At 45.1% G+C, this 21,973-nt stretch overlaps 1 pseudogene; it reads left to right on the top strand.

Annotated features, from left to right (window-relative positions):
- The first annotated feature begins 20,561 nt into the window (after nucleotides 1-20,561).
- Nucleotides 20,562-20,730, top strand: LOC137505787 (U2 spliceosomal RNA; annotated as a pseudogene).
- Nucleotides 20,731-21,973: the final 1,243 nt, after the last annotated feature.

Here is a 21,973-nt window from a genome sequence, read left to right as displayed (position 1 = left end):
CGTGTGAAAGGCCTAAGTTCTCTTGCCAATCAATCCAGGGATCCCAGACTTTATAGAAGTTTTCTAGTGTGTCAAAAATGTTTGCTTGTATGTGCTCCGACGCCATGGTACTGTTAAGGTCCCAAAAAACTGCTTCAATCGAGAGAGCTTAAAAACAAGAAGAGAATCGAGAGCCCAATATGGTGCAGTATTGTCAGGTAAAATAAAGAGTTCAATACAATTTTATGTGTATATACTCACAAACACGGGTTACCCATAGGCAACCACTTTAAATGCAGGTGGGGAGCATTAGGACCTGACCCCACTCAGGTTAAGAAGTCGCTCTCTGTAGATAGTAGATGGGGAAGCACCCCTCCACCCAAGGTGGACTAGAAGATCAGCAAAAGCTCGGTATACAGAGGCGCCAGAGTAGAGTAAAACGTTTTAAAAACCGTTTAAAAGCAGAGGGGGATGTTAGGGTGGACTTACCTCCCTCTTACAAAAAAGAAAACTCACTCGAGTCGCGATAAAGCAGTATTGATAAATAATTTATTCAACTCCACAAATGCAACGCGTTTAGCGGGCGTGACCCCGCTTCTTCAGGCAAAAATGGGAGCACAACTCAGTGGGTCAAGCAGTAGGTTTGAGCGCCTCTGTCAAACCTACTGCTTGACCCACTGAGTTGTGCTCCCATTTTTGCCTGAAGAAGCGGGGTCACGCCCGCTAAACGCGTTGCATTTGTGGAGTTGAATAAATTATTTATCAATACTGCTTTATCGAGACTCGAGTGAGTTTTCTTTTTTGTAAGAGGGAGGTAAGTCCACCCTAACATCCCCCTCTACTTTTTAAACAGTTTTTAAAACGTTTTACTCTACTCTGGCGCCTCTGTATACCGAGCTTTTGCTGTTCAATCGAGAGAGATTCCCTCCTCCAATTGCTTGCCAAATGTCCCTTAGCTTGTGCCATAACATATTGGATGAAACCTATTGATTTTAAAGAGGAATATTTAAATTGCTGCCATTCTTGCACTGTTAATGGTACAAGCCTCAAACATGCTACAGTTGGTCATTGGGTGACTGGGGCTCACATCCAAAAAAGGGGGTGGGGCCACAAACAGCCAATCAGATTTTGTTTCATTTCAATGGGGAATTACAAATTATTGATGCCAAGGACCCCAAAGCTCACAAACTCATCAGCTAGAAGTGCATAAAAAGCTTATGAAATGTTTGGTAAAGATGCAGAATAATTGGCAAAATAATCTCCTCCATGGGTTTCAATTACCACCTGTATGCCGATGACACCCAGATATACAGTGGCTTGCAAAAGTATTCAGCCCCCTTGAAGTTTTCCACATTTTGTCATATTACTGTCACAAACATGAATCAATTTTATTGGAATTCCACGTGAAAGACCAATACAAAGTGGTGTATACATGAGAAGTGGAACGAAAATCATACATGATTCCAAACATTTTTTTACAAATCAATAACTGCAAAGTGGGGTGTACGTAATTATTCAGCCCCCTGAGTCAATACTTTGTAGAACCACCTTTTGCTGCAATTACAGCTGCCAGTCTTTTAGGGTATGTCTCTACCAGCTTTGCACATCTAGAGACTAAAATCCTTGCCCATTCTTCTTTGCAAAACAGCTCCAGCTCAGTCAGATTAGATGGACAGCGTTTGTGAACAGAAGTTTTCAGATCTTGCCACAGCTTCTCGATTGGATTTAGATCTGGACTTTGACTGGGCCATTCTAACACATGGATATGTTTTGTTTTAAACCATTCCATCGTTGCCCTGGCTTTATGTTTAGGGTCGTTGTCCTGCTGGAAGGTTAAACCTCTGCCCTAGTCTCAAGTCTTTTGCAGACTCCAAGAGGTTTTCTTCCAAAATTGCCCTGTATTTGGCTCTATCCATCTTCCCATCAACTCTGACCAGCTTCCCTGTCCCTGCTGAAGAGAAGCACCCCCAGAGCATGATGCTGCCACCACCATATTTGACAGTGGGGATGGTGTGTTCAGAGTTATGTGCAGTGTTAGTTTTCCGCCACACATAGCGTTTAGCATTTTGGCCAAATAGTTCAATTTTGGTCTCATCTGACCAGAGCACCTTCTTCCACATGTTTACTGTGTCCCCCACATGGCTTGTGGCAAACTGCAAACGGGACTTCTTATACTTTTCTGTTAACAATGGCTTTCTTCTTGCCACTCTTCCATAAAGGCCAAATTTTTTGCAGTGCACGACTAATAGTTGTCCTATGGACAGATTCCCCCACCTGAGCTGTAGATCTCTGCAGCTCGTCCAGAGTCACCATGGGCCTGTTGACCATTTCTGATCAGCGCTCTCCTTGTTCGGCCTGTGAGTTTAGGTGGACGGCCTTGTCTTGGTAGGTTTACAGTTGTGCCATACTCCTTCCATTTCTGAATGATCGCTTGAACAGTGCTCTGTGGGATGTTCAAGGCTTTGAAAATCTTTTTGTAGCCTAAGCCTGCTTTAAATTTCTCAATAACTTTATCCCTGACCGGTCTGGTGTGTTCTTTGGACTTCATGGTGTTGTTGTTCCCAATATTCTCTTAGACAACCTCCTGAGGCTGTCACAGAGCAGCTGTATTTGTACTGACGTTAGATTACACACAGGTGCACTCTATTTAGTCATTAGCACTCATCAGGCAATATCTATGGGCAACTGACTGCACTCAGACCAAAGGGGACTGAATAATTACGCACACCCCACTTTGCAGTTATTTCTTTGTAAGGGCCCGTTTCCACTATTGCGAATCCGCATGCGTTGTCCGCATGCGGATTCACACAGCCAGTACAAGTGGATGGGCCTGTTTCCACTTGTCAGTTTTGCTGTGCGTTTTTCTGTGCAGGATTTTTCTGCACGGCAGAGCCCTCAGAATTCGCTTGCGTGTGGAATGCAGGCGAATCGCACACAATGTATTTAATAGGGAAATTGCATGCGTTTTTCCCATGCGTTTTTTGCCGCGCATAGGTACCAATGTAAATTCACACAGGCAGTGACATGGTTAAAATCACATATACACTCACCTATGTGAATTCGCAGCAAAAAACGCATGCGGAATCGCATTCGCATGCGATTTCGTCAGCGGTGGAATCCAGGCGATTCCGCACCGCAATAGTGGAAAAGAGCCCTAAAAAATGTTTGGAATCATGTATGATTTACATTCCACTTCTCACGTGTACACCACTTTGTATTGGTCTTTCACGTGGAATTTCAATAAAATTGATTCATGTTTGTGGCAGTAATATGACAAAATGTGGAAAACTTCAAGGGGGCTGAATACTTTTGCAAGCCACTGTACCTCCACACCCCAGATCTCTCCTCCTCTACCATAGACAGTCTACGCCTGCCTCACATCCATTTCCTCCTGGATGGCCGCCAGGTATCTGAAGCTTAATTTGGACAAGACTGAGCTTCTAATATTCCCACCCCGCACAGCTGCACCCCTCCCAGATCTGCACGTCACTATCGAAAATACTACCATCCACCCTACCTCCCATGCCCACTGTCTAGGCGTTACCCTGGACTCTGAACTTTCCTTTATACCCCAGATCCTGCAACTTTCACCTCCGCAACATCTCCAAGATCCGCTCCTACCTGTCCCCTGACACCACTAAACTCCTTATCCACGCCCTTGTCGTCTCCCGCCTAGACTACTGCAATTCTCCTTTGTCTGGCCTCCCCTCTAACTGTACTGCCCCACTTCAATTGGTAATGAATCGGCAGCCAAACTGATACATTCTTCTCAGAGCAGCACCTCTACAACTCTGCTCTGTAAAGCCCTACACTGGCTCCCCATCAGCTTTAAGATCAATTTCAAAATCCTGTGCTTGGCCTACAAATCAGTGCACAAGACCTGCCCAACCTACATCTCTGATCTGGTCCACAGGCACATACCAGCCCGCTCCCTTCGATCCTCCAATGACCTGCGCCTAGTTGCACCACGCATATCTCAGTCACATGCACGATTGCAGGATTTCACCAGGGCTGCCCCTACTCTCTGGAACTCACTCCCACCAGCCATCAGACTCGCCCCCACCTTTAATACCTTCAAACAAGCTCTCAAGACTCACCTTTTCATGCTCGCATACCCCCCTACACCAGCACCATAATATGTTCTGTTAGACACCCACTCAACAGATGCACCTATTGTCTCCACCCCCACCCTTTAGATTGTAAGCCTCTGGCAGGGCCCTCCTCCCTAGTGTTTCCAGCTTGATTATGCAATCTTACTGTCAATCACTACTCTCATGGACTAGAACAGTCTCTATTTTGACCTATGACACTATTGTTATCAAATCATTTGCATGATCTTGTTTTGTTGTGAGTTTCCGGTATGTTCTACCTTGTATGTTAACTCATTTATCTATTGTGCAGCGCTGCGTAATATGTTGGTGCTTTAGAAATACAATTAATAATTATAATAGCTGCATAAATTGTTTTCTGTCCAGCAAACAACCCCAAAGGCTATAGACTGCATATAATATGGATGTGAAGTTCAAAATAGTGCCAGGTACGAATAGGTGATAAATTATTATTATGTTATGAACTTTATTTTTTGCTAAATGTAACTCTACATTAACAATTTCTTTACTACATTTCCCCACTTCTATCACTTTTTTTTCCTGTACTGTCTACGCAAACTGATTTCAGGTGGAAAACTTTTTTTCAATGTGAACATGGTCATACTTAAGTCAGTAATTTTCCAACATTCTGTTACCAAATGTAGTAACTCATTGAGAATGGAGGTCAATCTCATTAGCTGTAAACTGAGCCTGTGATCATGTGTATACACATTTAGGACACCAGGGGCCAAATGCAATTCACAGTTTTCTCGTAGGAGATAACTAAAGTACCAAAAAGTAGGTGAGACAGTACTATTAAAAGATTTGAGTATTTTCTTGCTTGCTGGTGGCTTAAAATGGATTTTATTGACAAGTTTAAAATTATCACCTAGGAGAAAACTCAGGTGAAAAAGTGAATTGCATATGGGCCCTGGTGCCATATGCAATTAACTTTATCTCTTGAGTTTTCTCCAGAGAATTTTTGGTCTTCAATTTAGAATAACTTTTCAGTTGTTTTTTTTTCAGCTTTTTTTTTTTTTTTTTTGTTTTTTTGCTTGCTGGTGGTTTAAAAGGCATTTTATTTCAAGTTTAAAAATATCATCTAGGAGAAAACTCAGGTGAAACGGTTAATTGCATATGGACGCTGGATCGCTTCTCGGCCTTTTGACTAATATAGTATCTGTTGTTCTTATCAGGTCTTCAGCTTGGCCCTACTGTTCCCCTTAGGAAAAGAGCTAAATGCCCTTTTAATGGCACATCCCAGGTGGAAAGGGCAGAAAATTCTGAGATCTTCGGTGAAGACTTTGGACTGAGGATGTCGAGTCCAAGCTAAACCCCCGTGAACTCCAAGCAGAGGCTATTCTGGAGCTTTCAAGCTTTGAGCAAGCTGAGGATCTGCAGTCTCGATGAAACCTCTATGGATTGAAATCGGTAGACCTTTGGAGACTGGCCCACGACAAGACTACCTGTGAAGACAAGATGCCAGCAAAGAAAGCGGCACAGAAGTAGGAACTCGCCAAGGAGGCTCTAAGACCAGAACAGTCAGCCAGACTTTAGGAGGAAGTGTTCACCTCGACCTCCACTGCCCCAGCAGAGGCAGCCCCATGGACCCAGCCCAGGCCCAAGCAGAACCCTTCAGGACCACCTGCTCTGAAGCCATGAATGAGGACCACAGTGGCGCTCCAGCTGAAGGTGGATGGACATGACCCCGATGGTGTTTGGCCAGAAGATGGGCCTAGATCCAGGTTTTTCCACGGCGGAGACCCTATCCATCCATAACTTTGTACAGGAGATCTTCTATGTAACCTTCATGTTGATGCAGGTCTGCAGGAGGTACTAGGAGGCCTTCTCTACAGTGAGTCCAAACTCGCCCTTCACGAAGTTCACAGAAAACTCCCCGATCCAAAGGGAGGAAACAAAGATAACTTGTCTCGATGAGGAACCCACACGTCCTAGCAGCAGACATTGCCACCTTCCTGCGGCACTTCTGCCAGGTGCTGAAGGGCCCCACCCAGATCCTCAATGTCAACAGGTTCTGGACGGGTAAGTGGAGCGTTATCTGTAAGTTGCAGAGGGATTCCAGCAAGCCAGGCAGTCTTCAGCACATGAGCCAGCACTTCAACCTGGGGAACTCAACAGGCGTTTTCCGGTATGAGGACATCCCCCAGCCATGCTTGAAGTGTGGAAAGCTGGGCCACATCAGGAGAAACTGTAAGGAACACACCTGCAGGACCTGCTGGCTGACTGGCCATGAGGCGAAGGACTGCCCTCAGAAGTGTGCTGCAACCTCTGTAGACTTCCGGACCTCCTGTGCATGGCCTGCCCCCAACGTGACAAGAGCTACGCCCAAAAGGGTTGCCAAGGGCACTGTGACACAGTCACAGCCTGCCACAAAACCACCTCCAAAGGCAACCCAGAAGTAAAAGCCAAAGGGAGGACAAAGGAAGGTAATAAACCACCACCTCCTAATACTTCCCAACCTCTCCCACCCTGTGGTCACCCAACCTCTCCCACCCTGTGGTCACCCAACCTCTCCCACCCTGTGGTCACCCAACCTCTCCCACCCTGTGGTCACCCAACCCCTCCCACCCTGTGGTCACCCAACCCCTCCCACCCTGTGGTCACCCAACCCCTCCCACCCTGTGGTCACCCAACCCCTCCCACCCTGTGGTCACCCAACCCCTCCCACCCTGTGGTCACCCAACCCCTCCCACCCTGTGGTCACCCAACCTCTCCCACCCTGTGGTCACCCAACCTCTCCCACCCTGTGGTCACCCAACCTTTCTGGAGAACAAGATTGTTAACATTAGAAGGAAAGATTTTAATTGTTAAATTAACCCTTTGGCTGGAAGCAGACTTTGCAGAAATGCATGCGTTTTTCAGGAGTACACTCCATTTTGCAAAGTGTGCTCCTAGCCTTTTACTTATGACATACAGCAGGAGGCGCTCCTGTGTGAGTGTAAATCTACCAATTTTGGAGTTAATAAGGAACAGACTAACCTTTTTATGGAGGTTTAAGGGTAATTTTATTGGACACCAAAAACAATGTGTTTCTCGGTTTTCACCCTCTTCTTTAGGCTAATAACTTTTGTCTTAGAATAAACCTATGCAGGAAAGTGCTCACTAACACATGCTACCACATAATCTTCTTGTTTCCAAATAATAAATACCATAAATTAGCATAATTTGTTAGGTTTGTTAACAATGAGGTGTTTGTTTTTATGGTGACAATTTTGACCTAAAGATGTTCATTAATTGTTCTATAAAATTAGCAATTTTGAGAGCAAGAAATATTTTTTTACGGTTTTACAAAAATAGGAACTATCAGTAGAAAATATTATTAGATTAGGTTAACATTATTTATATAATTATTTTTGGAGAGATGTTAGGAATTTGGGGTTTGAAGAAGCTGAAAAATTATAGCACTCTAGATCTTGAAATCCCTTAACTAGCTGTTAGGTTTGTTTCCACAATGATATATAAACACTATGGAACTTGGTCACTTATAAGAGGTACTTCTTACAAGTTTGATTACTGAGTGGAAAAAAACTGTTGTTGGTTTAATATCTGATAGGGCCAGTGGCAGGAGGCTGTTCTCCTCCTATGCAGGGATTGTTAGAGGTGAATGTGGAGGCCTGTTTGCTGGCTGGGCTGAGGAGTGGCTGCAGCAGAAGGACACTGGGAAGGATGAGGACACTGTGCTGGAAGAGGGAGCCGATCCTGGGAATTATCTCGGCCTTTCTAGGTAATGTCCGTGTAGTGCTTGGTGTTACTGATCTCATCATTACTGTTGCTGGGCTCCTGAGCCCAGGCTGGCATGAGTGGAGGAGTAAAGCTGGTGCAGTCTGGAGATGCCAGGGGCATGGCCTGGAGCTTGGAGCGGAGTTGTATGTGAGTGGGGCTGATGTGAGTTTTCTAGCCACTGAAGATGTGAGCCGAGAGCCATGGGGGAGTGAAATAACTTGGGAGAGAGTGGGGGCATGGCCTGAAGCCTGTATGTGACAGAATATGGAGGAGGGCCATAACGTAATGGCTGTAGATGTTAGTAAAGGTACTTAGAAAGAAGTAGGTTAACACCGCTACATTCCTCTCACCTCTGACAGTGCTCGACCAGGTCAGCAAGGCCCAAACATACATAAAAAAAGAGGAAGGTTTGCACTTGTCTAGAGATCTAATCCTTTATTTCTGGACATCTACATATATTAAAATCACCACAGGCATCATGTAGCTGACATGTTTTGGACTAGGCAGCTATTTTCGGAGTTGGGGATAATGCTAACCTGACAATACCGGCAACAATAGTGGCCAAGAAATAAAATGAAAAAAATGCAATTGCACCAGTCCTGAATGAATGGTTAAGCGAGATGGGTAAATTCCTGGAACTGGAGGAATAGGAAGCAGATGAGTGTGCCCCTCGTAGTTCCCTCGATAAATGGCGATTTAAAGTGGTAGGAGATAATCGGTCAATAGCGTTATATAGCGGGGGTGGGGTCGGCGCCCAGGGCGGTGAGTGTTGAATGACTGATGGAGTGAATTATATGATTTAAAGTTAGGTTGTCTAGGCAATGATTGTATAAGTAATAATAACACCTGTCTAATAATCGGTTAAAATAAAGGATTTCTTTTTTTAATAAATACTACTATAATAGAGCAGTAATATAAGACAACCAATGAAGATAGTTCAGCTCAACCCAGGAGCACAGCAGTGAAGCTATGTATGTACTGGTTGAGCGGGTGACAAATCTGAGGATAAAAAAAAGGCGGGGTTATTAATGAGAGATTGATGGATTATCTGGGAGTGAAACATCCCATTGTTCCAATATTCTATCACATACCCAAAATCCATAAACCAGGCTCTTCTCCAGAGGGTAGACCCATTGTGACTGGTATTAGATCTCTGGGGGAGCACCTTGGTTGCTGGGTGGATTCCTTGTTGCAACCCTTCCAGGATATGTCAAAGACACTAAACATTTATTGGCAAGTATGGAGGGCCTGCGATAAGAGAGTGGGTATTCTTTGATCACAGTGGATGTTAAGTCCCTCTATTTGTGCATGATGCCACATAATCTAGCACTCCAGGCACTTGATTTCCACCTTACAAAATATTTGGGGTATTCAGCTAACCTATGCACCTTTATTCTCATGGGCATCGAGTACCTTCGGGCCCACAACTACTTCATGTTTGACGGTAGGTTCTTTCTCCATAGGCGGGTGCCTCCATGGGTGCCAAGTTCTTGCCATCTCTTGCTAATTTGTATATGGGATGGTGGGAGAAGTACCATGTTTTTTGAGGGAACTGCCATCTACTGGAGGATGTTTTGTGGTACAGGAGGTACATCGGCGACCTATTGGCAGTTGAGAAAGGGGACATCATGAGTGCTTGGTGGGAAACAATTTAAACCTCCAGTTTATGTATACGGTTGATAGGGTTTCTATTAGCTATCTTGACATTGTACTGAGAGGTGATGTGGATTATGGAGTTATTAACACCACTACTTATAGGAAACCATGCAGTGGCAATGCCACCCTCAGGTCATCCAGCCCATACCATTCATGGTATCCAAGTTGGGGAATTTATCAGGGTTATACAGAACTGCTCTGAGGAGGGAAGTTTGCCTGGAGAATTGGATACTGTTGAGGCCTGCCTAAAAGCCATGGGTTATCCCGCTTGATCTATCAAGAGAGGGAGGTCCAGAGCCACCAGTAAGTCTACAACTGTTGGTCTATTCTTCATGACACCAGGATTCTGGGCCCTATAGGCCTACCTTTGTCACCACATACTCAGCTGAGTTTAAACAGGTGACGGATATCCTTACAAAATCTCTTCGTATTTTGGAGGTGGATAATGGTCTTTCTGCAATCATTAAATGTGGTGTGAGGTTTGCAAGCAGACGTGCCCCTACTCTGGGCCAAATTCTTTTCCCCAAACTGTTTGATTCTGGGTCTAATTCAGGGACTTGCTGGCTATGGTAGGTTCTTATAAATGTTTCTACTTGTAAAAATCTACTCGTACATATTGCCGAGTACACTGTAGACCCAGATCAGCTGTCTCTGTCTTTAACGGCTGTAGTTTTAACATTAGACAGTCTGTGGTGCCAGGTATGTGGTTTATCTCATCACTTGTGGTTTATGTTCCTTACAGTATGTAGGTTGTACCACAAGGCCGCTTAGACAGAGGATAGCTGAACACTGCCTGGGGGCAGGTTGAACATCACAAATGTGGCCAAACATTTCCGGGATTTACATGGGGGTGACATAATAGGTTTTTCATTCCAGGGAATTGAGGGAATAATTTCGTCCGAGAGGGGATGATCTGTATAAGAGGGAGGCCATGTGGATATTTTGATGTGGCACCAGGATCCCCCAAGGCGTAAATGTCAGGTGGGGCCTGGCGCTCATAACGTAAACTTATTTCAAGGCCTCTCCTCTGATTTAATCTTTTTCTCCGTTCATATTTAGTATTGTATCAGCTTATACATTTGTTATTCTAGATAAATCTGTTATATTAATATCTTTGCCCTAGTGAGGTGGGAGGTGATTTCACCTTTTCACCCTTTTCCTGCCCTGAGATTCTTGCCCCATTTTGTGTCTGACCATGTGCAGGACTTGTGTATGTACACGTACACACATGTACACTTACACACACACACACGTTTACACTGCTATTATGCAATTAGCTATGATTAAGGATTGACCTAGTCCAAAACATGTCCGCTATGTGGTGCCTGTGTTCATTTTAATATATGGATATGTCCAGAAATAAAGGATTGAATCACTAGACCAGTACAGACCTTTTCTCTTTAGGAGCCAGGCGTCAGCTATTGTGCCCCAAGTGTTGGGCACTAATAGGTCCAAATCTGTTGAGGGGTATTGCCAGACTGCCCACCTCAAGCTCTCTCTCACACCCCCCCCCCCCCCCCCCTTCTTCTGCTGCAGAGGTAGGAGTGAAGTTGTGGTTGACAAGGAGGGGGCAGAGTCAGGTAGTAGTTGGGTGACTGCAGTGAAACGATTGGTGCTGAGATACAGTCAGTGAGTGATACTGTACAAGCGAGAGCTGAGAAATGCCCTGAACATGCAGGTGTTGAGAAAAGTGGAGTAAGCAGTGTACGGTTTGAGAGGTGCTAAAGAGGGAAGACTGTGGAGGGGCCTGATGTGGTTGCAGTGAAGGGAACAGGCCATAAGAGTGGTAGCAGTTTGGAGAAGGGGCAGACTGAGCAGAGATGATGGAGAGGGCTGAGGCCAGAGGGGAGAGGAATGAGACAAAGCAGGAATCAGAGAGCAGCGGCAGTGGAGATAGTGATGATTGTGGTAACAGTTCTGGGAGTACTGAATTCAGTGAGGAGGAAGAGGAGTAGTCAGCGAGGAGCAGTCAGATCACCCCAGAACAGAGGGAGGTTGAGAGTGGAGACACAGTAGCCAAGAAGATGAGTGGAGGAGAGGAGTGTGACTGAGAAGTCTGGGGCAATGGTTAGAAGTGTCAGTAGTAGGGTGGAGGAGGAGGAAATGGAGGTGGAAATAAGGCAGACATGTATGCAAGTATTTGTTGGGTCAATGACCATATTTTGAAGCGGTGTCCAAAGTGTTGTTGGATCCATATGGGACAGACATGCAGGAAAGGGACTTAAGGGAGGAGATATCTGAATTATTTTTTTTAAATGTAAATGCTGAGGAGTTTGAGGAAATGAATCCTAAAATGTTGGGCCTTCTTGCTAGGCATAGAGGTTTCATCTACACATTTAATATCCTTGTGTAAATATGAAACAGTATGATGGGGCTTTTGGGATTCTAAGTCACAATATAATAAATATGTGCACATAATAGGAATGCTTTATTGTATAACAGAGACAAATGGATGGTTTTTAGTTGATTAAAAGAGGAGGTAAAATTGTTTGCTATGATAAGTAAATGAGCCAGATTGAAGAGTAGTGTGTTTTTTTTTTTTTTTCTGTAATTTTAGTGATGGAAATATGCTGTTAAAGGGAACCAGAGACGCCAGGAAAAATTGTATACGTACCTGGGGCTTCCTCCAGCCCCATACGCACGGATCGCTCCCACGCCGCCGTCCTCCGCTTCCTGTATCAGCCAGTTCCGGGTCCCGTAGTTTCGGCCAGTCGGCGTCAGCACGCGACCAATTGTCCGCATCACCGGGGCTCCCAGCATACCATTACGCGTGCGGCTGCATACTGCGCAGTCGCACGCGTAAGGGTATGCTGGGAGCCCCTGTGATGCGGACAATTGGCCACGTCCGCCGGAAGTGACAGGCCCGGTACCGGCGGATCCAGGAAGCGGAGGATGGTGGCGTGGGAGCGATCCAGGCTTATGGGGCTGGAAGAAGCCCAAGGTGTGTACGAAATCTGTATTTCATTTTCTAAGTCCGGTGTCTCTGGTTCCCTTTAAGATTTGTTAATATACAGAGGTTGGACACAAATAATGGAAACGCCTAACATTTTGGCATCATAATCTTTGAACATGTTTTAAGCAATCAAAATTTGACATATGTTAAATTTTATTTTTTTGTTTAATATTTTTATTTGATTAAAACAATTGTTTTTTTTACAGATATTTAAACAAATGTTGGTTATAATTTATAAAAATGGCAGATCTCTCAGACTTTCAAAGAGGCCAAATTGTTGGTGCTACTGTAACAGAAACTGCCTGAATGCATGGCATTTTAAGAGGTACTGTCTCAAAAGTAATGACTGCCTTTGAAAGAGAAGGAAAAACGTCCTCAGCAAAGCACAGTTGTGGGCAAAAGTCGAAGTTGTCTGAGAGAGACCGTCTGACTCTAAATCGAATTGTTAGAAAAGCTTGCAAGATCACGGCTCCTAAAAATCACTGCAGAGCTGAATGAACACCTACAGAACCCAGTTTCCACAAAAACTGTTTGTCGGGAGCTGAACAAATCTGGGTTCCGCAGAACTGCAATTTAAAACATTTGTCTTTTGAGAGCAGAGCTTTTCTAAGCATTTAGAGTGGTGTAGAAATCACTAGAATTGGTCCCTCGAGCAGTGGAAAAATGTGATGGGTTTTTTTTTTTTTTTTTTTTTTTTTTTTTTTTCTTTCTCTGATGAATCAGACCTTATTTACGACCTCCGGCCGAGTGTAGTTTGGAGTCAGCCGAAAGAAGCATTTCATCCAGACTGCCTTCTCCCAACCGTAAAACATGGCGGGGGTTCTGTGATGATCTGGGGTGCTATTTCTTGGAAATCCGCCGGGCCAATTATTTCCCTTCATGGAAGAATTAACAGCTGAGACTATTCAGGAATTTTGAGTGACCAAGTTCATCCTATGGTTCAAGAACTGTTTCCGGAGGGGAATGCCATCTTTCAAGATGATAATGCCCCAATCCATACAGCTAGAATTGTTAAAGAATGGCAAGAGGAACATTCTAATGAAGTTGAGCATCTCATCTGGCCACCACACTCCCCAGACCTCAACATTGAGCATTTATGGTTGTTGTTAGAGATTCAAGTAAGAAGTCGATTTCCGCCGCCATTGTCTCTAAAAGAACTGGAGGGTGTTTTAACTGAAGAATGGGCTGAAATTCCTTTGGAAACCATTCACAATTTGCATGAATCCATACCTCAGATAATTGAGGCTGTAATTGCTGCAAAAGGTGAATCTACATGATATTAAAATATATTTTGTTGATTTTCAAGGTGTTTCCATTATTTTGTCCAACCTCTGTATATGCATACACATAAAATACTTTAATCATTTCATGATCCCCAAGTAACCTATGTTATAAACTGAGAAGTTATATCTGAGTATTAAAACAAAAATCATTTCTTATCAGATCTGCAGCTTGGACAAGAATTCTCCTTAGGGAAGAGCTATAGTCCTTTTTAAGGGAAACCCCAGGTGGAAAGCTCACCAGCAAGACAACTCCACAGACATCCTGGACAATGGACTTTGAGACCAACAGAACATACCTGCAAGTCGCAAGCAATCTGAGGATCTTCAGGAATCCTCTGAGGAACTTCAGAGACTTTTCGAGCTTCAGGCAAGCAGGGGCTCTGTGCAGTTTGGAACCGCACCAGTTTGGTGCCTCCATCAGACCACCTCGCTGAGGACTTCCACCAAGACTGAGACCAGAATGTCAGCCAGAGGGGATAGAAAGCTGCTGAGGACCAGAGACCACTTCCACTTCCCAGGAAGTGGCCGCCTCATCATCCACCAACATGGGAAGGATGTGGCCCCACAGTCCCAACCCAGGCAGGCCCACTCAGGTCCACTTGCCTGAAGCTGTGGATGAGGACTACTGTGGTCCTCCAGCTGAAGGAATTGGAAGTGAAAATGCCATACATGCCCCGTGAGTGTTCTGGAAGAAGATGCTCCAGGAGCAAGGGTTCATGAAGGCAGAGACGCTCTTAATTCAGAGCTTTGTGAGAGGTATCTTTTGCATAACTTTTGTATGGTCGCAAGCGATATTTGGAGTCAGTCTTTGCGGCAAGGCTTACCATTTGCTAAATTTAGGTGCAACTACCCCACCCAGAGGGAGGAGAGTTGAGAGACATGCTGAAAAACCTGCATGTACCTGAAGTGCTTCTGCAAAGTGCTGAAGGGCCCCACCCAGATACTGAATGCCAGTGGCTTCAGGACAGGCAAATGGTTGAGAAGGGATCCCAGTCTGCCAGGTGGCCTCCAGCACCTGAAACAATGCTTTTCACTAGGGAACTAACCTGTACTATTATGATATGAGCGTGTGACCCACACCTGCAGGAAGTGCGGTAAGCTAGGTCATCAGGGGACAGATTGCAGAGAACCAGCAGGCATGTTCTGCCAAGTGACGGGGCACTAGTTGAAAGACCCCCGACCCCCTTTTGTGGTAATAGATGCTCAGCAGCAGGTGATATATATATTTTTTTCTTCGGGGGGGAGGGGGGGAGGATCAGAGCCAATTTTGGACGATGATGTAAACTGATGCCCAGGGACACAGGAGCACAGCAATGAAGCTATTCTGTTGTAAGTCCAGGCAATTTGTTGAAGCTGAGGTCCAAACAAAAAAAAGTCTTCCCCCAAAGTATTGCAACCTGCGTGGGCTGCCAAGTCACGTATAAAGACTGCCCAAGGCCGAGATAAGTCCAATACCCAAAAAAATGCCTAGGGCATTACGCTGTCTGTACACACCAACCCACAAAGCCCACCCCCCTCAAAAGGAGCACAACAGCCAAACAAGAATATGCAGTAGGATGGTGAGAACCTCCCAACTCGAACCCAACCCCTCCCTGCCATCCAACCACCACCACCTTGCACCCATCACCACCAGAACTACAAGCCCATCTCTGCCCCATTAACATCCCTGGAGTAGTTTGCTCTTCTTAATGCCCTAACAGATATTCCAACCAAGGAGCAAAGAAAGCTGAAAGTTGCTTCAGCCACAGAGGACATGGCCAAGAAAAAGGCTGTAGAACCACAAGCAGTGGAAAGTGACCCACTGGGGAAGCTCCAGCTATCTGTGGATGAACTCAATGAATGCCTGGCCCAAAAAGATCTGTTCTTATCAGTTTAACCTCCTTGGCGGTAACCCCGTGTGTGACACGGGGTAAGCCGCCGGAGGGTGCCGCTCAGGCCCTGCTGGGCCGATTTACTTAATTTTTTTTTTGCTGGACGCAGCTAGCACTTTGCTAGCTGCGCCAGCACCCCGATCGCCGCCGCCGCGCGCCCGATCGCCGCTATCCGGTGCGGCGCGCGGCCCCCCCCCCCCCCCAGACCCCGAGCGCTGCCTGGCCAATCAGTGCCAGGCAGCGCCGAGGGGTGGATCGGGTCTCCCAATGACGTCCCGACGTCGCTGACGTCATCCCGCCCCGTCGCCATGGCGACGGGGGAAGCCCTCCAGGAAATCCCGTTCTTTGAACGGGATTTCCTGATCGCCTATCGCCGGAGGCGATCGGCGGGGCTGGGGGATGCCGCTGAGCAGCGGCTATCATGTAGCGAGCCCTCGGCTCGCTACATGATAAAAAAAAAAATTTAAAAAAAACTGTTGCGCTTCCCCCTGGCGGTATTTTTCATACCGCCAAGGGGGTTAAGGGTGTTCCAGACCTGAAGTATGCTCTAAAAACCCAGTGTGAGCAGTTGGGGGCATCTTGAATGAGTGAAATGAGGATGGACATCCCAGGTCCTCCAGTAGAGCTGTCCACGGTTATTCATACAGTCCCTAGATTCTGCCTGCACAAACAGAGGTGCAATGCCCGAGAGTACTGTCTGCTGATTTGTAGCCATCTGTGTTACAGAGCGTTGGGAAGGGTGGTGCTTTGAGAGAGGTGGTGTGTGATGTCACTGTCATGGTGGAGTGTGAGCTGGAGTGGAAGATTCACCAAGGTTCACGCTTTTTGTCTGATAAGGGTACCATTAAATCTAGAATCTATTTTGTTTTGGGTTCAAAATATACTAGTTTTTGCAAATATCAGTTAATCCTGTTATTTTTAGATCACAATGCATTATGGGTAGAGGTGGTGGTTGGACAAAATGTTAAATTTGGGAGAGAGATAAGGAAGTTAATATTTCATTATTGGAGGAGGTTCTGTAAGAAATGGCGATATTGGTTATCATGTAAAAATAACTTTGTAAGTAAATTGGTGTGGTGGGATTGGGTGAAAGGTAGATGGGCTAAATTCTTTAAAGTGGATCCGAGATGAAAAACTAACTATAACAAGTATAACTTGTCTATATATCTTATCTAAAGTTTAGATAGTTTACACAGCAAATCTAGCTGCAAACAGCTTCAACAGTTTATGATTATTTCTTCCTGTGATACAATGACAGCAGCCATGTTGTTTGTAAACATTACACACAGGCAAGCTTATCTGCATCTTCAGCCCTCAGCCTGTGAAAAAAACCTAATCCCCCCCTCCTCCTGCCTCCTCCCCTCTGCCTCTGAAATCTATGGCTAGTAACACCTCCTCCTCCTGCCCAGGCTGAGCTCCCATGATCCCTTGCTACTGTCTAAAAATGCTAAGGCTCTGAAAAGCTGTGGGCGAGGCTTGTTTAGTTTATAGGGAATTAGAGTATTAAAACTAAAAAGTATTTGGCTTGAGGAATGCCATATAAACAATAGGAAAGGAACACAATTATGCAATGAGTAAAAGTTCATCTCGGATCCTCTTTAAGGCTCCCTGAACACTGCATGTGATTCAGATTTTTAATCATTCCTGCATGCTGAGTTTTTTTCCTCTGTTTTTCTGTTGATTGCATTTAGGGAAAATTGCAAATCGGAATCGCAAAATGGATTTGCAGTGTGCAGGGAGCCTAAGACATGTAGTGTAGTGATGAGCAACAGATGAAATCCGAATAGGTGTTGTTCGGATTTCATCCAGGTAATTAAATCACCTGTGTGGGTGGGCGAGGGGGGGGGTTAATCTTACCCATCAGACGTCTTCTTAGATCCGTCCCTCGGCGCCTCCCACACTGCATTCCAAGCCATGGTCACGTGATTACAAACACTTCCTCCTTCAACACAGAAGGAGGAAGTGTTTGTAGTCACGTGACGCACTTGGAACACATCGTGGGAGGCGCCGAGGGATGGATCAAAGAAGACGTCTGATGGGTAAGATTAAACCCTCGCCCACCTGCACAGGTCTCTAATACTGCCCAGAAAGTGGAGGCCGATTAACGTTGTTGAATGTGGATTATAAGGCGATTACGAAGATTGTGGCTAATAGAGTGAAAGGGGTAGTGAATTAGGTGATTGGATGTCCACAAACGTGCGCTATTCGGCGAATTTCAGACAACTTAAAATTACTTAGAGATGTTGTTTATTATGCAAATTCAAATAACCTGGCTCTTATTGTAGAAACCATTGACCTGGAAAAAGCGTATGATAGGGTGAGTCATGGTTTTCTGTGTAAAGTGTTGGTGAGGATGGGTTTCCCGGAGTGTCTGATGAGTGATTAGAGGTTTGCATGATGGGATAAGTAGTCGTTTGGTAGTGAATGGTGTGGTGATTGAGAGCTTTTCAGTAAAATCGGAGTTTGGCCTTTTATTTGTGTTATAGAGCCATTACTGAGATCTATTCAGAGGGAGGCATCTATTAAGGGGATGATGATACCTGGGAGTGGTGGACAGCGATTAAAGGTAATATCCTATGTGGATGATGTGTGTTTTGTGAGTGTGACACAGGGTGATGTGAATGGCTGTTAATTGGGAAAAGTGTAGTGTGTTTAGGTAAAAAGGTTGAGGTGGATGTGGATAGGGTGGTGAAGGCTAGGGAGATAGAGGTTTTGGGAATTACTTTTGACCCTTCCTTAAAGGGGAAGGTCGTCTATCGGCAACTGTAGGATAAAATTAAAAAGAAGTTGAATTTCTGGAAGCTGAGACGGCCTTCCTTTAGGGGTAAGGTTTTAATTATTAAAACAGTATTTTTTTCCCTTCTATATTCCGCTACAATAATTCCACCAAGTAAGATCTGGGTGAGGATAGTAAAAAGATTATTTTTATTTTTTTGGAGTTCGAAGATGGAAAGATGTAGTCGAGATAAAATTGAGAAGGGGGTTGGTTTGGGAGGATATGCGTTACCGGAATTAGAATTTTTTATTGAATTTCAATATTGGTTTAATTTCTTACACATAGTACAGTTACACAATAAGGTTAGTTTTATGACATCTTTTTTGTTTGGGTGGTATCTGATCAGCTGGGGCCTTATGATAAAGGACTTAAGAAAGCCTGTGGCTTTAAGTGTCACCCCAGTTTTATTAAACCACTTGAGGACCTCAGTGTTAAACCCCCTTAAAGACCAGGCCATTTTGCATTAAATTGGCCACTGCGGCTTTAAGGCCAAGCTGCAGGGCCACTCGACATGGCACACAAGTGATCCCCCCCCCCTTTTCTCCCCACCAACAGAGCTCTCTGTTGGTGGGGTCTGATCGCCCCCCAATATTTGTTTATTTGTGTGTGTGTTTTGTAATAGAAATAAGTTTTTACTACTGTAACTCCCCCCCCCCCCCCCCCTCCCTGCCAGCCAATCCCCGTTATCAGCTGTCATAGGCTTCAGCCTATGACAGCCGATTAACTCTGTGTCTCAGGACTCTGCAGATAGCAGCGCTGTACATGTAATTAGACGGCGGTTACGCCGTCTAACAGTCTCCTGAGCCGCAATCGCCGCTTGGAGACTGAAGGCGGAGCACCACTCGGCCGATCGGCATTAGGTGGTCCTTGGGCTGCTGCCACGCCCATCGGCGTGACGCGGTCGGCTAGTAGTTAGGATAAAAAAAATTATGATCAGTATAATTTGAAAGGTTTAGGCTTGTTATTTAAGAATAAGGGGGAGGTGCTTAAGTGGGTTATATAGTATACAGTGTTTGAATGAGAAGCAAATTGAGGTGACTTGGAAGACATTTTTGTGGAAGGGTGCGTCGAATGTGCAGTTAGATGTGACGTGGATGACTTTTAACAATTGTCTACCAACCCGGGATTTATTTATTTTTTTAATAAAGAGATGTGGTGAGATCGGAGGTGTGTCCTAGAGAAGGTTGTGATGGTCTGGAGAATATTTATCATCTATTTTGGTATTGTCAGTTTGCGCAGGATGTGAGAAAGGAATTGACATGTTGTTGGCAGAAGTTTTTGTTGATAGTTTTTGTTTGTAATGATGCTGAGTGGATGGTGTGATGAAAATAGCGAGGAAAAAAGGACAGTTTGGTTGCTGAGTGTGGTTTATAAGGCTGTGATGTGGGATGTGAGGAATGCGTTAGTGTTTTTGGAAAGATTGTAGAGGGGTGGTGGAGGTGGGAAAGACTTTTCTGTCTAGGTTGTACGTTATTTATTTAATAAAATTTTTTATTAAAGATAAGGATGTTTGGTGGCAACCTAAGAGGTGGAGTTTTTTTTATCTTAATTAGTGTAATGATAGTGTATATATACTTACCTTTCTTTTTCCTTTTTTTTATATTCTTAGAGAAAAAAAGTGTTTTTCTTTTTTTTACTGAGATGATGTTATCGGCTGAACCAATATTTGGAATGTATTGATATTCCTTTTGGGATGTGGTTTGATTTCTGACCAGAAAAAAAAGAAAACATCTCTTCGTATCAGTTTAAAGGGGAACTTCAGCCTAAACAAACATACTGTCATCAAGTTACATTAGTTATGTTAATTAGAATAGATAGGTAATATAATCTCTTACCAACCCTGTTTTAAAAGAACAGGCAAATGTTTGTGATTCATGGGGACTGCCATCTTTGTCATGGGGGCAGCCATCTTTTTGGTTGAAAGGAGGTGACAAGGAACAGGAGACACAGTTCCAACTATCCTGTGTCCTGATAACCCCTCCCAGCTGCACACACTAGGCTTCAAATGTTAAATTCAAAGTGTAAAAAAAAAAAATTGCACCAAAACAGCAGAACAAGAACAAAATCAGAAATCCCATCATGCTTTGCACAGCATGGGAGAAAAATGCCCGGGCAGTTTTCTTCTGTGCAGCTAAAAATGAGGCTTGTATAAGAGAAACAAAGTTCTGATGCTGTGAAACTGTTAAAGAAACATAAAGCCTTTTCAGTGCAACTGAGTCGATTTTTAGTCCGAAGGTTCACTTTAATATCTGATACGTTCCCTCTCTAGGGACCATATATTAAATGGATTTTTGGAACAGGGAGATGGAAGAAGAGCTTGCTCTGTCCACTCCGCGCATCGACCTGGTATTGCAGTACCTCCAGGACCGGTGCACTACTCTCTCTTACTGGTGTCAAAAAAACAGATCAAAACTACTAAAATACCTAGCTGATTAACTCACTAAAATCAAGTGTCCCTCTGCAAAGTGAATTTCCCAGTAGCAAGCAAGTGCTGTTTTGCCCCCCCCCCCCCTGCTGTGCGCTCTATGTCTGTGCTGCTACTGCTGGGTGCAGGAGAGAGTTGAAATCCTCAATAAAAACATTGTTTCAAGTTGTGTCTGCTTTCTTTGTGCATCTGTGTCATTTATTGAGTCTGTATTTCGCCTGGCTATAAGAACCTGTGAACAGACAAGAAAAGACGGAAGAAAAAAACAAAAAAAACAAAACTTTTTTTTTTTTTAATTTTACTTTGGATGAACTCTACTTGCGCTACGCAGTTGCTGTGTCCCAAAAAAATCCATGACCGGACCACTTTTCTTCATGTTTGCACTTTGTCCCCTGCAAAGGAAGCAGCAGCAGCACCCCTCCCCTGGTGAGCTGCCAGCGGACTGGCAGGCAGAGCCCTGGCTGCAGCTCCTTATATTGCCTGGGCCCAGGGCATTGTGACATCATCGGTTGACTTCCTGTGAGCACCTGCTCAGGTGCCTGCATCAGTGGCAGGCTGTGAGTGTGTGTAGCAGGCTAGGATGGCATCTCCTGTTTAGGCTCTCCACTCCCCGGCCTGTGTCTCCCTCTTGTGGCACACCGTGCACGTCCAGACAGAGAGATAAAGAGGAAGGAGGATGAACGAAGAAAGACGCACTGTGTTCTCAAACAGCCAGCCAGGCTAGAGACTTCTCTTGACTTCTTCCTCTGCCCTCCACACTCTCTCCTAGCGTGTTGCCAGAATGCAGGGAGCCGGAAGCCTACTTTACTTTTCTCTTCGACGTGGAGGCACGGCAGCGGAGGGGTGATGGCTGTTCCGGCGGTGGGCGGGGCCATGCTAATGTAATCAGGTGGCAGCTGAGCCTGGCCCGTGCGTCTGCGTTTAGCACAGGTGCGCCCATCCCAGGGGCCCGGCAGGCCTGCACAGGCAGTGTGAAGGGGGCCCCCCTGGCAGCCGGTAGCCGGCCTGGGCTAGCCGACTGTGTGGGGCAGTGCTGGGTTGTGTGCTGGTTGCCGCTGCTGCATTTAGAAGGTAATTTGCTGTAATTCCCAGGGAGTGTGCTGTGTCGGCGGGCGCGGCTGCGGAGAATAATCGGGTTATCGCTTCTCGGCCTTTTGGCAAAGATCAAATTGGTCTTTGCCAGAGGTGATCCCAGGTT

This window comes from Hyperolius riggenbachi, chromosome 4 (genome assembly GCF_040937935.1).
Source record: "Hyperolius riggenbachi isolate aHypRig1 chromosome 4, aHypRig1.pri, whole genome shotgun sequence".
Taxonomy (NCBI): Eukaryota; Metazoa; Chordata; class Amphibia; order Anura; family Hyperoliidae; genus Hyperolius; species Hyperolius riggenbachi.
This window is presented reverse-complemented; position numbering and strand designations above follow the sequence as displayed.